Consider the following 14,163-nt stretch of genomic DNA (forward strand, 5'->3'; position numbering starts at 1 on the left):
CACCCGTTTCCCAATTCCATCCCCTTCTCCCAGCCCCTCTGACCGCCCTCCCACCCCCACTCCCAGACCAGGCCACCAGCGCCTCCACCCAGGCCGGCAGCCAGTGCCCCCAACACGCTCTCCCCACCGCCCTCGAGGGGTCTCCACTATTCCTTTACCTGGCATACCTGGCCACCCCCTTCTCGGCTTACTTAAACACCTTTGCCCATAGCTTTTGTTGCCCTCTTTCAGTCTTTCAAACAGAAGCTCAACCATCTCCTCTCCGGCCACGCCTCTGCCCACCTGAGCCCTCCAGCAAAAACCCCTGGGGTTCCCTCATTCACAGCCCAGATGCTGCTGTCATCCATGTGTGTCGCCCCCATCAGCTCCCCCAGGGCAGGGAGCACGCCTGTTTCGCCTCGTAGACCCCAGTGCTCTCGGAGGGGCCAGGCACTCGTCCCGGGTTCTGTGTTTGTTGAATGAATATCAGTGAGAGCCTGGCCCTGAGCAAGGCAAGGCAAGGGAGGGGAGAGGAGGAGGTGAAGAATTGGGGGAGGAGAAGGCTAGAGACGGGACTGCGTGTCAGGAGATGGGTGGGCCATAAAAGGGACAGCTCCTGATTTTAAAAAATACAGGCGAGGAACTGCTTTGGGGCGCAGTTCCCCTGGAGTCAGGGCGGTGGCGCTGGGCCCGCCTCGCTTTGACCACCAGGTGGCGCCATGCTCCCAGGTGTCTGCCCGGCGCCGACACACACCCCAGCTCCCGGGTGGACGGAGCCCCAGCAGGACCCACGGCTGCAACGCCGCAGAGCCCCTCCGGGCCAGCCTTTGGGCCCCTCGCGGCCTCAAGAGGTCTTGCCCCGACTGCTTCCCTGTGCCTGAGAGGCGGCCATTGGGGTGCTATGCATGCAGCACCGCACACCCCCACCCTCGCCCAGGGAGGGTGCCCAGACTGCTTTGGTGGCTTGGCTTGTGCCACAGCAAAATGGAAGCACAGGGCCCCGGCCGGGAGCCCTGGGTTCAAGTCCTCCCCTGACACCTAGCGGCTGTGTCGCTTGGCTACTGGGGCCTGCAGCCCCTTCTCGCAGCCCGGTTCCAAGGGCTTTGTGTTTCCAAACAGGGAATCCTCACCTTAGGGCGCAAGACCACCATTAGCCCTTTTTACAGCGGGGGTCACGGAGGTGCCGAGACCTCTCTCGTGAGCTCCTCTCAGAGATAAAGGTTTAGCTACAGGGAGGGCTTGGGGGACCCCCCAAAGATGCCCGAGATTGTGCTTCGAGAATGACCAGGAACCCGCTGGAACCCCGCTTGGGAAGGAGCTCTGCCTTTACCTGGCGAATTTAGGGGGCACCACTGTCCACTACGGGGGGAGCAGGGCCAGGTGAGAGGCAGTGAAGCAAGGGGGGCGCAGAAGAGCAGGTGGGTGGTGCCGGGAGATCCCCAGAGGGAGGGGGGCAGGCGGGGGAGGCTTGACTTTAAAGATGTCCCTGGCGCGTCCAAAGCCTCCAAATCCTGTGCGCGGTGGTGCTGGCGGCGAGCTCGAGGGCACGATGCGGGGGCAGAGCACAGGACGGAGGCCGGAGCCCCCGGGACTGCTCTGGGCCCAGGCGGCAGGGGACACCCACGGGCCGGGGAGGAGGGCTGGGATCGAGGTGCTGGAGGCCGAGGGCTTTTGTCTGTCTGTCTGTCTGTTTTAGGGCAGACACCGGAGGTGCAGTCTAGACTGATGGGGGAGGACCAGTGAAGAGGGGAGGTAGTGGGTCCAGGAGGGTCTGAGGGCAGTTGGGGCAGGGGGTGGCAGGAGGAGCTTGAGGGGGCAGAGCTGAGGGTCTCGTGGCAGGGCAGCTGATTCCAGGAAGGGGGAGCAGGGTGTCCTCATGTCCTCACACCCCTGGAAGCAGTGGCCCCTCCTCTAATTTTATGGAAGGGGAAACTGAGGCCTTGGGAGGCTAAGTGACCGCAGGCAAGTGGCAGCCGGGTCCAAGCCCGGGCCACCGGACCCCGGCACCCCCAGCGAGCTCCTGCTGTGCTCCAATTGCCAGGCCAGGGAGGGGGACCCACGAAGCTGGACCCAGCGGCTTGACCAGAGGTGCCCCCGGTTGTGGCCAGGAGACGGAGGCCAGGGGGCCAGGCGGGGAGACAGCCTGACCTCTGGACCAGGGCAGTTTCCCGCTTTCTGTTCCTCCTCTTGCCTGTTCCTGGTGGCCAGGGCGGGGGCGGCTCGGGAAGGGGCCTGGCCAGGGTGCCTCGGTCGGCCAGCGCCAGGCGGGGGCTGACCCTGTAGCCCGAGCCCCAGGAGCTGGGTGCCGCTGCAGTCCTCCTCAGACGAGCGGGGACACTGAGGCGGAGTTGCTCGCCTGAAGCCAGAGTCTTTCCAGGCAGCAGACTATACAGAATGTCTTTTAATAATACTCATTTTGAAATAATTTCACACTTGCAAGAAGAGCTCAAAACCCAGACAGAGAACTCCAACATACCCCCTGCGGGATACCCAGCAACTTTATCATCCTATGTGTCCATCCATCCGTCTGGGTCTGCTTGTCTGTCTCTGAATATTTTGAGAACAGGTCCAAGTGATGCTGCTTGAGCATCCTACTTCCATGTCTGTTTCCTAAGAACAAGGATATTCACTCATGGAACCACCGTCAAGTGCGGTCGTCAAATTCAAGAAATTCAACATTGATATAAGGCTTAGAGCCTGCATTCCAGTTTTTTCATAGGTCCCAATAACGTCCTTTGGGCATTTTCTCCTCCATTAGTAGATCCAGTCCAGGCTCTAGCACTGCATTTAGCTGCCGTCGCCTCTTTAGGCCCTCTCTCTCTTTCTAATTGTGGGAGCGCGTCTACAACAGGAACTTTCCCGTCTCAGCCACTCCCGCACATACTGTTCAGTGGAATTAAATCCCATGCACAGCGTGGCGGTACCACCACCGCCACCCGTTACCAGAACTCTCCCATCGCCCGCACAGGAACCCTGCCCCCGCTCCGCACGACCTCTCCATTCCCTGCACCCCTGCCCCGGTCAGCGGCGTCTGTCTGTCTGCACATGTTTGCGTATTCCAGCTAGTCGAGGCATGTGAATTCGGATAATGTCAGGCCCGTCGTGTCTGTCGTGTTTCACTCAACGTGATGTTGTCAAGGCTCACCGTGGCATGTGGCAGAACGCGATTCCTTTTGAAGGTTGAGTAATAGTCCGTCGTGGGGATCCGCCACATTTTGTTTGTCCATCCATCGGTTGATGGACCCTTGGGTTGCTTCCCCTTTTTTTCCCCTTAAAAAATAAACGTTTATTTCACATATGAAAAGGAATGCTTAAACGTTATGCAAAAGTAATGTCCAGTTGAACAAGGAAAAAAACAAGGCTGCTGGAAAATCGTTTACAGTTAGGTATAAAGTACTTTTATACTTCAACGTTCACAGCACGTATTTGCTTCCACTTTTTGGCTATCGTGATTAGTGCTGCTATGAACCTCGGTGTCCGAATGTCTGTCCAAGTCCCTCCTTGCAGTCCTTTTGGGTACATACCTACGAGTGGGCTTGCCAGGTCATAGGTCATTCTATCTTTAACTTTCCGTGGAACCACCAAACCGCCTCCCAAGCGCCTGCAACGTCTCTATTCTCACCAGCCGCGTCCGAGGGTTCCTATTTCTCCACATCCTCGTCAGCACTTGTTATTTTCCGGTTTTTGTATTAATAGTCGTTCTGGTGGGTGTGAAGTGGCATCTCCTGGGTTTCGATCTGCGTTTCCCTGGGCCACTTGGGTCTCCTCACCTGGTCTCTCCCACATGGCTGCGGAGCCAGGATGTGAAGCCAGAGAGCCTGTGGCCGGCCCACGCTCTCCCGCGCCTCAGTTTACAGAGGAGGAAAGTGAGGCCCGGGGAGGGCGCTCGCTTGCCGGGGACCCCCTGCAACCCCCACGCTCTGCCTCACCTGCTCCAGGCCCAGGCCGCCCCCAGGCCCCGGCCCCTTCCGGCAGCCGTTCCAACAGCCCCCGCGAGGATTTCCAGCGGGGACTGGACATCCTTCCCCCCCCCCCCCCCGCCACCAGGCCAGGACGGAGGCGGGGGGCGCAGGTGCTGGAGGGGCTGGAGGGAAGGCGGCCTGTCCTCTCGTCCCACCTGAGGCCCCCGAGCGTGGCCCTCGGCCCGCCCGCCTGCACTTGGGGCCTGGTGTCCGGCTGAGCGGGCCAGGGGCCACGGGCCAGGCCCGGGCTGGGCTGCCCTCCCTCACCGCCCCTGCTGCACCTGCTCCTGCCCCTCAGCCCGTCTGAGCCTCCCTCCCACTCACCAAGCTCTGGTCTTTCCTGCAGGACACCCCGTGGTCATCCGGCCACTCCTCCAGGCGCCCCTCCTTCCTGCCTCCGCCGTCGCGGCCTTCCCTTCCCCCAGCTGGGCACCCTCCTGGCTCCCACTGCCCCAGCTCCTGAGGTTCCTGGTGGAAGAGCCCAGAGGGGTGTGAAAACTGGGGCAACAAACCCCCGGCTCCTCAGAGGCCTGGCTGGCACTTGATGATCTACGTGTCCTCAGGGCCTGGCACTGAGCTGGCACTGGGTAAATGCTGCACCGTGCCATTGGGAGATGGCATGTCGGGTCAGCTGGGCTGGAATCCAGCTCCCCCATGGACAGGCTGCGCAACCTGAGGCAAGTCCCTTCACCTCTCTGATCCTCCGTTTCCTGTTTTTAAAAAACGGGAAGAATGAAGCCTACTTTGGAGGGTTGTAGTGAGAATTAGTGAGACAATGGGTGCAAAATAAAGATCTCAGTCTAAAATAGTTATTGTTCATTCATTCAATAAATATCTACTGCGTGTCATTGTTATTGAGAACAAAAGAAACAAAACCAAGTCAGCAGAACCCCAATTCCCTGACCTGCCGTTCTGTGCTCTTTCCTAGTGTGCCAACCCCGCCCCCCCATCCTTATAATCTGAGCAGAGAAGTGACCCTAAAGTACTCCCTTGCACGCATCACTCTCCTGCTCATCCGCCATCAATGGCTCCCTGGTGCTTGGAGTATGGGGCCCAGTATGTGACCTGACTCCAGCCTCTTTCCTTTCTGGTCTCCTCTTATTCCATGACACCAAATTCCACTGCAAACAATGGGTCTGGTCATCATGCCTGGAACTTTCTAGGCTTTCTCAACACCACAACTCCAACACCTGGCAGCCTTTTCTGGTCCTTTCCTCCGTGTAGCCTCTCCGACCCCCCGGCCCGGCCTGGAGCCTCAGCCTCTGCGGCTGAACTGGAGCTCCCCACCCCCGTCCCGCCCGGCCCCGCTGGTTCTATCACTCAGCGCTGGCAGGCCCCGGGGCTCTCTTCTCTCCCCGCCCCTTCCCGCGCCCTCCACGGGGCCGGGTGGACCGGGGAACTAGGTCAAGCCACCTTGCAGTGAATGGCCTGGGCGGGTGTGGCCACCCTGTCCAGCATCACACGCATCATGTTTCTAAGAACAGAAGCTCTGCCCCAGCACCTGCTTAGCTCCTTCCTCCCTCCTGCTCCCCTTCCAGGTAACGGGAGAAGAGAGCTGGGGCCCCCCGCCTCCAGGGGCCCCTCCAGAGGCGCAGGCCCCCCGACCGCAGTCACAGCGCAGGTTCCGCTCGGACGCCGGCAAAGCTGGTGTTACCCAGGCAGAATCACTGGGTGGAATCTCTCAGCTGTTGGGAGGGAGAGAGCCTCAAAGACTATTCATTGCACCTTCCTCCTTCCCGGGGCACCAGCCCCGCTACAACACCCACCAGGTCTTCCCAGCCTCTTCTTGCACCCCTCTACTGACGGGGAGCTCTGTCCCTCATGGCTTCTTGTCTATCTCTGAGTTAGTTCATCATGAGCTGAAACCTGCCTCTGTGGAACTTCTGCCTGGTTCATGAATTCTTGCACTAGTTCACTCAACACACACTGAGCACTTAGTGTATGCCAGTCAATGTGAAACTCATGTAAGCGCCACAACTCCTCTATGAAATGGGAGGATGCTGACGATAGGGATGGCATGACGAAGGTTATAATGCTGATGACGGTGGCATGCTGGTAATGGTGATGACGATGGTGATGATGGGATGACAGTGATGACAGTGATGATGGTGTGACAGTGGTGATGGTGATGATGGTGACAGTGATGTCAGCGAGGATGGTGATGGTGGTAAGATGGTGATGATGGTGATGTTGGGGTTGGTGGTGATGGTGTGACAGTTTGAGATTATTTATGAATCCCAAGAAGATAAAGATTCTATTTTTAAACTAATCTCTTCTGGGGGTAATACCTTTGGTTATATAGTATTCAGTTAAGGAGCCCTTGACTAAACTACCTACTAAGATTAGAGCTTTGATTGGACCCCTTCAGGAGGGTGTGGCTTGGGTTGAGCTCCCGCCCCTTGATGGGCCTATATAAACAGATATTCACTCAAGAAGACACACGGAGGAGAGGGCTCTGTCCTGTTTGATCCTGGGCCCGTGGAAGAGATGAGCCATTCGCCTGATGGTGTGCATCTGAAGAGAACAGAGCAGCTGAGCAGTTGTGAAGGCCCCAAAAGAAAAGAGCTCTATATATGCCAGAGACTGATACAGGAAGCCCTGAGAGACCAGGCAGAGATAGCCTGCCATCTTGCTTCAACATGTGGCCACTGACTGTGGTGAGAAAGTAGCCTTGAATTGGGCTCTTTAAGGCTTTATAACTGTAAGCTTTTACCCCAAATAAACACACTTCACAAAAGCCAACAGATTTCTGGTCCTTTGCATCAGCACCCCTTTGGCTGACTAATACAGATGGTAACGATGGTGAGATGGTGATGATGGTGATGGTGATTATGGTGAGGTGGTGTCGACAATGATGGTGGTGATGATGATGAGATGGTGATGGGGTGATGATGGTGATGATGGTGATGGTGACGGTAAGATAGTGAGATGGTGATGATGATCCTGGTCGGTGATGGTCGTGATGACGGTGATGATGGTGATGACGGTGATAATGATGATGATGGTGTCGACGATGATGGTGGTGATGATGATGAGATGGTGATGGTGGTGATGATGATGATAGTGATGGTAGTGATGATGGTGATGATGGTGATGATGATGAGATGGTGATGATGGTGGTGATGATGGTAAACTAATGGGAAAACTGAGGCTCAAGATAATTTTCCCTTGCCTAGAATCCCACAGTCAGGCAGCTTTGGGGCCAGGAGTTGGCTTTCCATCTGCGTGACCCCAAGCCCTGTGCTCTTTCTTCTACTGAGTTGGATGCTTCTCCTGGCAGGACTTGGAGAGTAATAACACTTGGGGCAGGACTAGTCCATCTGGACCTCGGTAGAGGCTGCAGAGCCAGGCCTGGGAGAGGGTCCCCAGGGAAAGCCAGCAGTAGCCAGGCAAGCCTTGGAGGGCTCAGAAATGACGGGGCTCGGCACAGGAGCCCCTGGAGAGCACTCCCCTCATGCCCAGAGCCTCCTTCTGAGAAGGAAGTATTATTTAACCTGCATTGTGTTGGGAGAGAAAACACAGGGTCCTTGGAGCGCTGCCAGCCCCCTGCCTTCAGGCTGTTTGGCTTTGTTTGTTTTTTGGCCTTTTTTTTTTTTTCCTTTTTCTTTGGGCTAATTGTTCTCATTAAATCTTTTTGTCCTGTTTTGTTTTTTACGGGGCTGACAATGCTGCCCAGTGCTCAGAGCCGCTTCCTGTGTTTCTGCCCCAGCTCAGGCCTCCATGGGGCCTTGCTTCCTGTTGTGAGCCGTTGTCATGGCAACGCAGGGCCCGGTGGGCTCCCCGGGGCGGTGGGGAGGGGGCGACATCGATGACATCACCCGGTGAGAAGGCCGGGGCCCGGGGTCTGGAGGGGGGCGCATGGGATCTGGCAGACAGTGGCTGGAGCCGGCGCATTGCTGAGGGGTGACTCACGGGGCCGCGGAGGGCAAAGAATGCCCTTACATTCTTTCGGGAGGTAAACAAGGTCAGGGAGTGCGGCTGGGATCCTGTTTACCTGACCTCGACCCCCAGGGGACCCAGAGCCGGTGCCGGACAGCACACTGGAACGGAACCAGCGGGGCCTGGGGGGCCAGGGGACTGGCGGGAAGACTAGGGGCTCCCATCCCAGCTCGGCTAGGTGGCGGCTCTTGACCTTGAGCAAGGCAGCCGGCCCCCGGGGTTCTCTGTGTGTCCCCTGCCCCCAACCAAAAGGCCTGGTCCAGGGCTCCCTCCACCCCTCTGGTCTGCTGGGGGCTGCCCCCGAACCAGCCAGAACTATGCCCCAGACGCCAAGCGCAGCCCCGTGGCCAGGGAGGGCCAGCCTCGGGAGAAGAAGGGAGTGGATGGGTGCGCAGCCTTGGAGCCGGGGGGCGGGGGGGGGGGGGGCGGCGTGGAGGAGGGAAGGCAGGGCTGGGGCCCCTCTGGAACACAGGGCCCAGGTGGGCGCAGCTCATCCTCTCTCTGCCTTCCTGTCCCCCGTACCCCCCTTCCGCCTTTCCGGGGTCATCTCCCACCTCCGGAGTCTGGGCCCCCCACAGAGGATCCAGAGGAGCCCCTCCTGGCTCCCTCTGCCATTTCACTGGCCCGTCCCAGGCCTGTACCGTGACCAACTCTGGGATGCCACGGTCCTGGGAGGCTGCAGGGACAGCTGGCGCTGGGGCTCCAGCCCCAGGATCTCCGACACAAGCCTCCCCCACTGACCCTTCGCCAACTGCAAAACAGACCAGCTGCCAACGGGGGGAATGGGGACTGCTCCTTGGCACCACACACCCCCCCCCCCCCCCCCCGCAGGTGCCAAGTGGGGGCACCTGGAGATGACCCCCAGCTGTCCCAGCCGAGCTGAGGCCACCTGGCCTAGGGCTAAGAGCATGGGCATCGGAACCAGACCCGGCTCCAAGGCCAGCTCTGCCCCTTGCCAGCTGGTACCCGTCAGCAAGTTCCTTAGGGGCCTGTGTGCCTCAGTTTCTTGATCTGTAAGCGTCTCCCAGGACTGTGGTGGGATTGGGTTCATTCCCTTGGAGCACTCACACACAGGAGACCCTCAGCGTGTGTGGAGCCCACACAGACCCGACCCCCTGCAGCCCTCCCCCCTCCCCCATCCTCCCCAGCAGGGCCCAGGTGCCCAGGCTCCCCCTTCCGGAGCGCCAACCCCAGGGCAGGAGCCTGCCGCCAGAGCCCACGTGGTTTTCCCATCAGGGGGCGGGGCTCGGGCTTCCCTGAACAGGGAATATCCTGTTCTCCGAGGGGGGAGGGGGGAGGAAGAGGGCTGGGGAGGACACAGCCGCCCTGCATTCCTGGCATTCTTGGCGACCTTCCCGTCCAGCTGCCTCGCGCTGCCGGGGGCACTGGCCCGGGGCCAGCCCGGCGCGGCACAGGCAGAGCCGCTTCCCACTTGGGCGCCCCTTGGACTCGGGGTGACAGGGGACCCCTCTCGTTCCCTTCCACCTGGCCCAGGAGCAGGCCAACTCCAACCGGGCAAGCGGAGATTTGGGGAGGCTGGGGGTGGCCCGTCCACAGGAGAGGGGGCTCTGGTTTCAGTCCAGCCACGTGGGGCTCCCGAGCCCACCTGCCGCCAGGGAAGCTGGAGGGTGGATGGGTGCAAGGAAAGAGGCAGAAGGCTCCTGGGGTCTAGTCTCCAGGCCCTGGGACCTTCACTTTCCTCTTGGCCTCAGTCTCTCCATCTGCCAAAGAGGCGGTGTCCCCTCCTTGGGCTCCTGCCCACCCTGGGGTCACTCCCCCCGCCCCAGGGCAGGGCCCAGCCCCTCGGCACGGGGCCTGGCGCAGCTCTGCGTAGGGGGCTTCCCACCGTTTGCCAAGGGCCAGCTCAGTCCGCGGTGCCACGGTTCGCCAGGCCAAGCTGACTCTGGAAGCCACCGCCAGCAGCTCCTACTCCAGCCGCCCTCAGTCGAGTTGATTTTTTTTCCACGTTTTTCCACGAATAGCCCCTGGCTGCGGCCCTGTGAGAGCCGGAAGCCTGTGCGAGCGGGAATGCGCAGCTCCCCCGGGGTTCTGGGGGTTCAGCCGCAGAGACCAGGCCTGGGGGCCGGTGACTCCACACACAGGGCCAGGGGACCTGGAGGCCGGGAGGGGCTGCGCGGGGGTGGGGGTGGGGGGCTGCGGCCGGGCTGGAGCCGGGCACCCCAGTCTCTGGGCTTCTTCCTCTACCGGCTCAGGGACCACCCACCCTTCTCGGCCTTCAGCCCTCTGGAGGGATCGCCACTGAGTTTCCATTCCCCAGGTCACCCACTCACGCTGGCTCTGGGACAGGCACCGGGAGACCCCGTGCTAGCACCTGCTGGGCTGGGCTCGTCCCTCCGAGCCAGCTCCCGTCCAGGGCCCGGATCCCACCGCCCCGCCCTGCCCGCAGACGGCCGACGCCCCCAAAGCCCCCCAGAGCATCTGCCTCCCGCCTGCTCGGCTTTCCCTGTCTGCCTGTCCTGTCTGTGTCTGTCTCGTCATCCGTCTGCCCAAGAGACAGTAGGCGGAAAAGGCTGGGACGGGGCTCTGCTGGACAAGTGTCCAGAGCATTGTTCACCCCCTGCCGGGAAATCACCTAAATTGTCTGGGGGGAGGGGGCGTGAGTGTGGGTGTGTCTACAAGAGCAGTGCAGGAGGGGGAGGTCTGTGTGTGTTTGTGCGGCTGGGGGGGGGGGGGGCGGGGGAGGCGCTTGGGCGGTGTCTAGTTAAATAAATTATGATAAAGTGATACAAGGGAGTATGAGGCAGCCGTTAAAATTTTTAACAAATCGGATGTATTGATACATATTAAAAAAGCAGACAACTCATCCAAAGTGTATGATCAAAGTTACATGGCATATCACAGAGTTGTGCATTCCTCACTTCAGTCATTATCAGAGCATTTTTGTTATTTCAACAGTAATAACAATACAAAACAGACAAACAAACAAGAAAATTCTTCACCTCTCAAAACTCTCTGTGCTTCCCCTGCTGTACAAAGCAGCTATTTCTGGCTATTTTTGCACAAGCATGTATTTATTAAGCAGTTTTATTCAGGTATATTCACATATCATACAAGCTATCCAAAGTGTATAAGCAGTGGCTTCTGGTTTAATCACAATGTTGTGCATTCGTCACCACAAAAAATTATGGAACAATTTCATTACGCCAAAAAGAAAAACTCTGCACACCCCTTAGCAGTCCTTCCCCAGCCCTACAGAGCCACCAAACTAAATTCATCTTCATACATCGTTTTATATTTACATTTTATATAAATGGAATCATACAATATGTAGTACTTTGTGTCTGGTTTCTTTCACTTAGCATAATGTGGTGGGTTTTTCTGGTCTGATATAAACATCTTGTAGTAGTAACATACATTTGCTCAGTTTCAAAGAAAAACGGTCTTATATATGCAGTTTCACCCATATTCGTATTTCACATGTAGTTTTAGTATGCTCTACAGTCTCATGTTATATTTTTTAGATTTCCTTTTTTTGGGGGGGGGGTATTTATTTATTTATTTATGGCCCCCCTTCCCACCCTCTTGTCTGCTCTCTGTGTCCATTCACTGTGCATTCTTCTGTGTCTGCTTTCTTCTCTTTAGGCAGCACCAGGAGTCAATCCCGGGACCTTTCGGAGTGGGAGAGAGGTGCTCAATCTCTTGCGCCACCTCAGCTCCCTGGTCTGCTGCATCTCTTATTGGCTCTCCTCTGTGTCTCTTTTTGTTGCGTCATCTTGCTGCTCCAGCTCTCTGCACGGGCCAGCTTGCCTTCACCAGGAGGCCCCAGGAACTGAACCCTGGATCTCCCATATTGTAGACAGGAGTCCAATCACTTGAGCCAAGATTTCTTTTTAGTAATATACATGACCTTAGACTTGCCCTTTAAACCACTTTCATACCTGCATAATAGTGCTACTAGTTAGAAATATTATGTTGGGCTTTCACCTTTTCTAGTCATTTCCAAAGATTAACATATATCCTTAAAATATTTTTTTAACCAATTCTGCACAGGTTAACCCTCAGCTTTCCATTCTCTAACCTCATTCTATTTTCTGATGACTCATATTCAAGTTATTAACTCCATGAGATTACACAATATATTCAGTTCATAGTAATGCAATCATACAGTATTTGTCCTTTTGTGTCTGACCTGCTTCACTCAACATAATGTCCTCCAGGCTTATCCATATTGTCATATGTCTCACGACTTCATTTCTTCTTACGGCTGCATAATATTCCATTGTGTGACTACATCACAGCTCTCCGTGTGTGCGGCGCCATTCCTGGGCAGGCTGAACCTTCTTTCGCGCTGGGCGGCTCTCCTTACGGGGGGCACTCCTTGCACGTGGGGCTCCCCTACGCGGGGACAGCCTGTGTAGGCATCAGCATGGCACGTAGGTCAGCTCCACACGGGTCAAGGAGGCCTGGGGTTTGAACCGCAGAGCTCCCATGTGGTAGATGGACGCCCTATCCACTTGCCCAAGTGTTTATCCATTCATACGTTGATGGACACTTGGGTTGTTTCCAGCCTTTGGGAACCGTGAATGACACCGCTATGAATATTGGTGTGCAGATGTCTGTTAGTGTCACTGCTCTCAGTTCTCCTGGATATATAACCAGTAGTGGTATTGCTGGGATATGTGGCAAGTCTATATTCAACTTCCTTAGGAGCTCCAAACAGTCCTCCACTGTGGCTGTACCATTCTACTTTCCCACCAACAGTGAATAAGTGTTTCTATCTCTCCACATTCTCTCCAACACTTGTAGTTCTGTCTTTTTTACAGTGGCCATTCTAATAGGTGTGAAATGATATCTCATTGTAGCTTTGATTTGCATGTCCCTAATCGCTAGCGATGTTGAATATTTTTTCATGTGTTTTTTGCCATTTTTATTTCTTCAGTAGACAACTGTCTATTCAAGTCTTTTGCCCATTTTTAAATTGGGTCAATTGACTTTTTATTGTTGAGTTGCATGATCTCTTCATATATCATGGCTATTAAACCCTTATCTGACAAGTGATTTCCAAATATTTTCTCCCATTAAGTTGGCTGCCTTTTCACCCTTTTGACAAAGTCCTGTGACATGCAAAAGTGTTTCATTTTGAGGAGGTTCCATTTATCTATATTTTCCTTAGTTGCACATGCTTTAGGTGTAAGGTCCAAGAAACCACCATCTACTACAAATTCTTTGAGATGTTCCCCTACATTTTCTTCTAGAAGTTTAATGGTCTTGGCTTTTACATTTAGGTCTTTGATCTGTTTTGAGTGGATTCAAATGCAGTGAGATAGGGATCTTCTTTCATTCTTTGGGTTATAGATATTTAGTTTTTTTTTTTTAAGATTTGTTTATTTATTTCTCTCCCCTCCCCTCCCCCACCCTGGTTGTCTATTCTCTGTGTCTATTCGCTGCTCTTGTTTCTTTGTCCGCTTCTGTTGTTGTCAGTGACACGGGAATCTGTGTCTCTTTTTGTTGTGTCATCTTGTTGTGTCAGCTCTCCGTGTGTGCAGCACCATTCCTGGGCAGGCTGCACTTTCTTTCGTGCTGGGTGGCTCTCCTTACGTGGCACACTCCTTGCGCATGGGGCTCCCCTATGTGGGGGACACCCCTGCGTGGCCGGGCACTCCTTGCGCGCATCAGCACTGCGCATGGGCCAGCTCCACACCAGTCAAGGAGGCCCGGGGTTTGAACCACGGATCTCCCATGTGGTAGACGGACGCCCTAACCACTGAGCCAAGTCCGTTTCCCCTCCCAGCACCATTTGTTGAAGAGACTGTTTTGCCCCTTTAACCTTGGGAGGTTTGTCAAAGCCAGTTGACCATAGAGGTGAGGTCTTTTTTCTGGACTTTCAATTCTATTTCACTGATTGATGTGTCTGTCTTTATGCCAGTACCATGCTGTTTTAACCACTGTAGCTTTGTATATAGTATGTTTCAAGTTCTGGCAGTGAAATTCCTCCCACACAGCACTTCTGTTTTAGAATGCTTTTGGCTATTTGAGAGCACTTTCCCTTCCAAATGAATTTGGTAATTGCCTCTTCTATGCCTGTAAAATAAGCTATTGGCATTTTGATTGGTATTGCATTGAATCTATAAATCAGCTTCCATAGAATTAACATCTTCACAATATTTAGCCTTCCAATCCATGAACACAGAATGTCTTTCTATTTGTTTAGTTCTTCATTGATTTCCTTTAGCATTGTTTTGTAGTTTTCCACATATGGGTCCTGTACTTCTTTGGTTAAATTAGTTCCTAGGTATTTGAGTCTTTGTGTTGCTATTGTAAG

General features: G+C 55.4%; 1 long non-coding RNA gene across 1 annotated transcript; it reads right to left on the reverse strand.

The window, feature by feature from the left end:
- Nucleotides 1-2,365: 2,365 nt before the first annotated feature.
- LOC139440130 (uncharacterized) lies at nucleotides 2,366-3,967 on the reverse strand. The gene is made up of 2 exons (XR_011650189.1): nucleotides 3,125-3,967; nucleotides 2,366-2,589 (listed from the first exon to the last, which is right to left on the reverse strand). It is a non-coding gene; the product is annotated as an uncharacterized lncRNA (long non-coding RNA).
- Nucleotides 3,968-14,163: the final 10,196 nt, after the last annotated feature.

Source organism: Dasypus novemcinctus, chromosome 12 (genome assembly GCF_030445035.2).
Source record: "Dasypus novemcinctus isolate mDasNov1 chromosome 12, mDasNov1.1.hap2, whole genome shotgun sequence".
In the NCBI taxonomy this organism is placed as follows: Eukaryota; Metazoa; Chordata; class Mammalia; order Cingulata; family Dasypodidae; genus Dasypus; species Dasypus novemcinctus.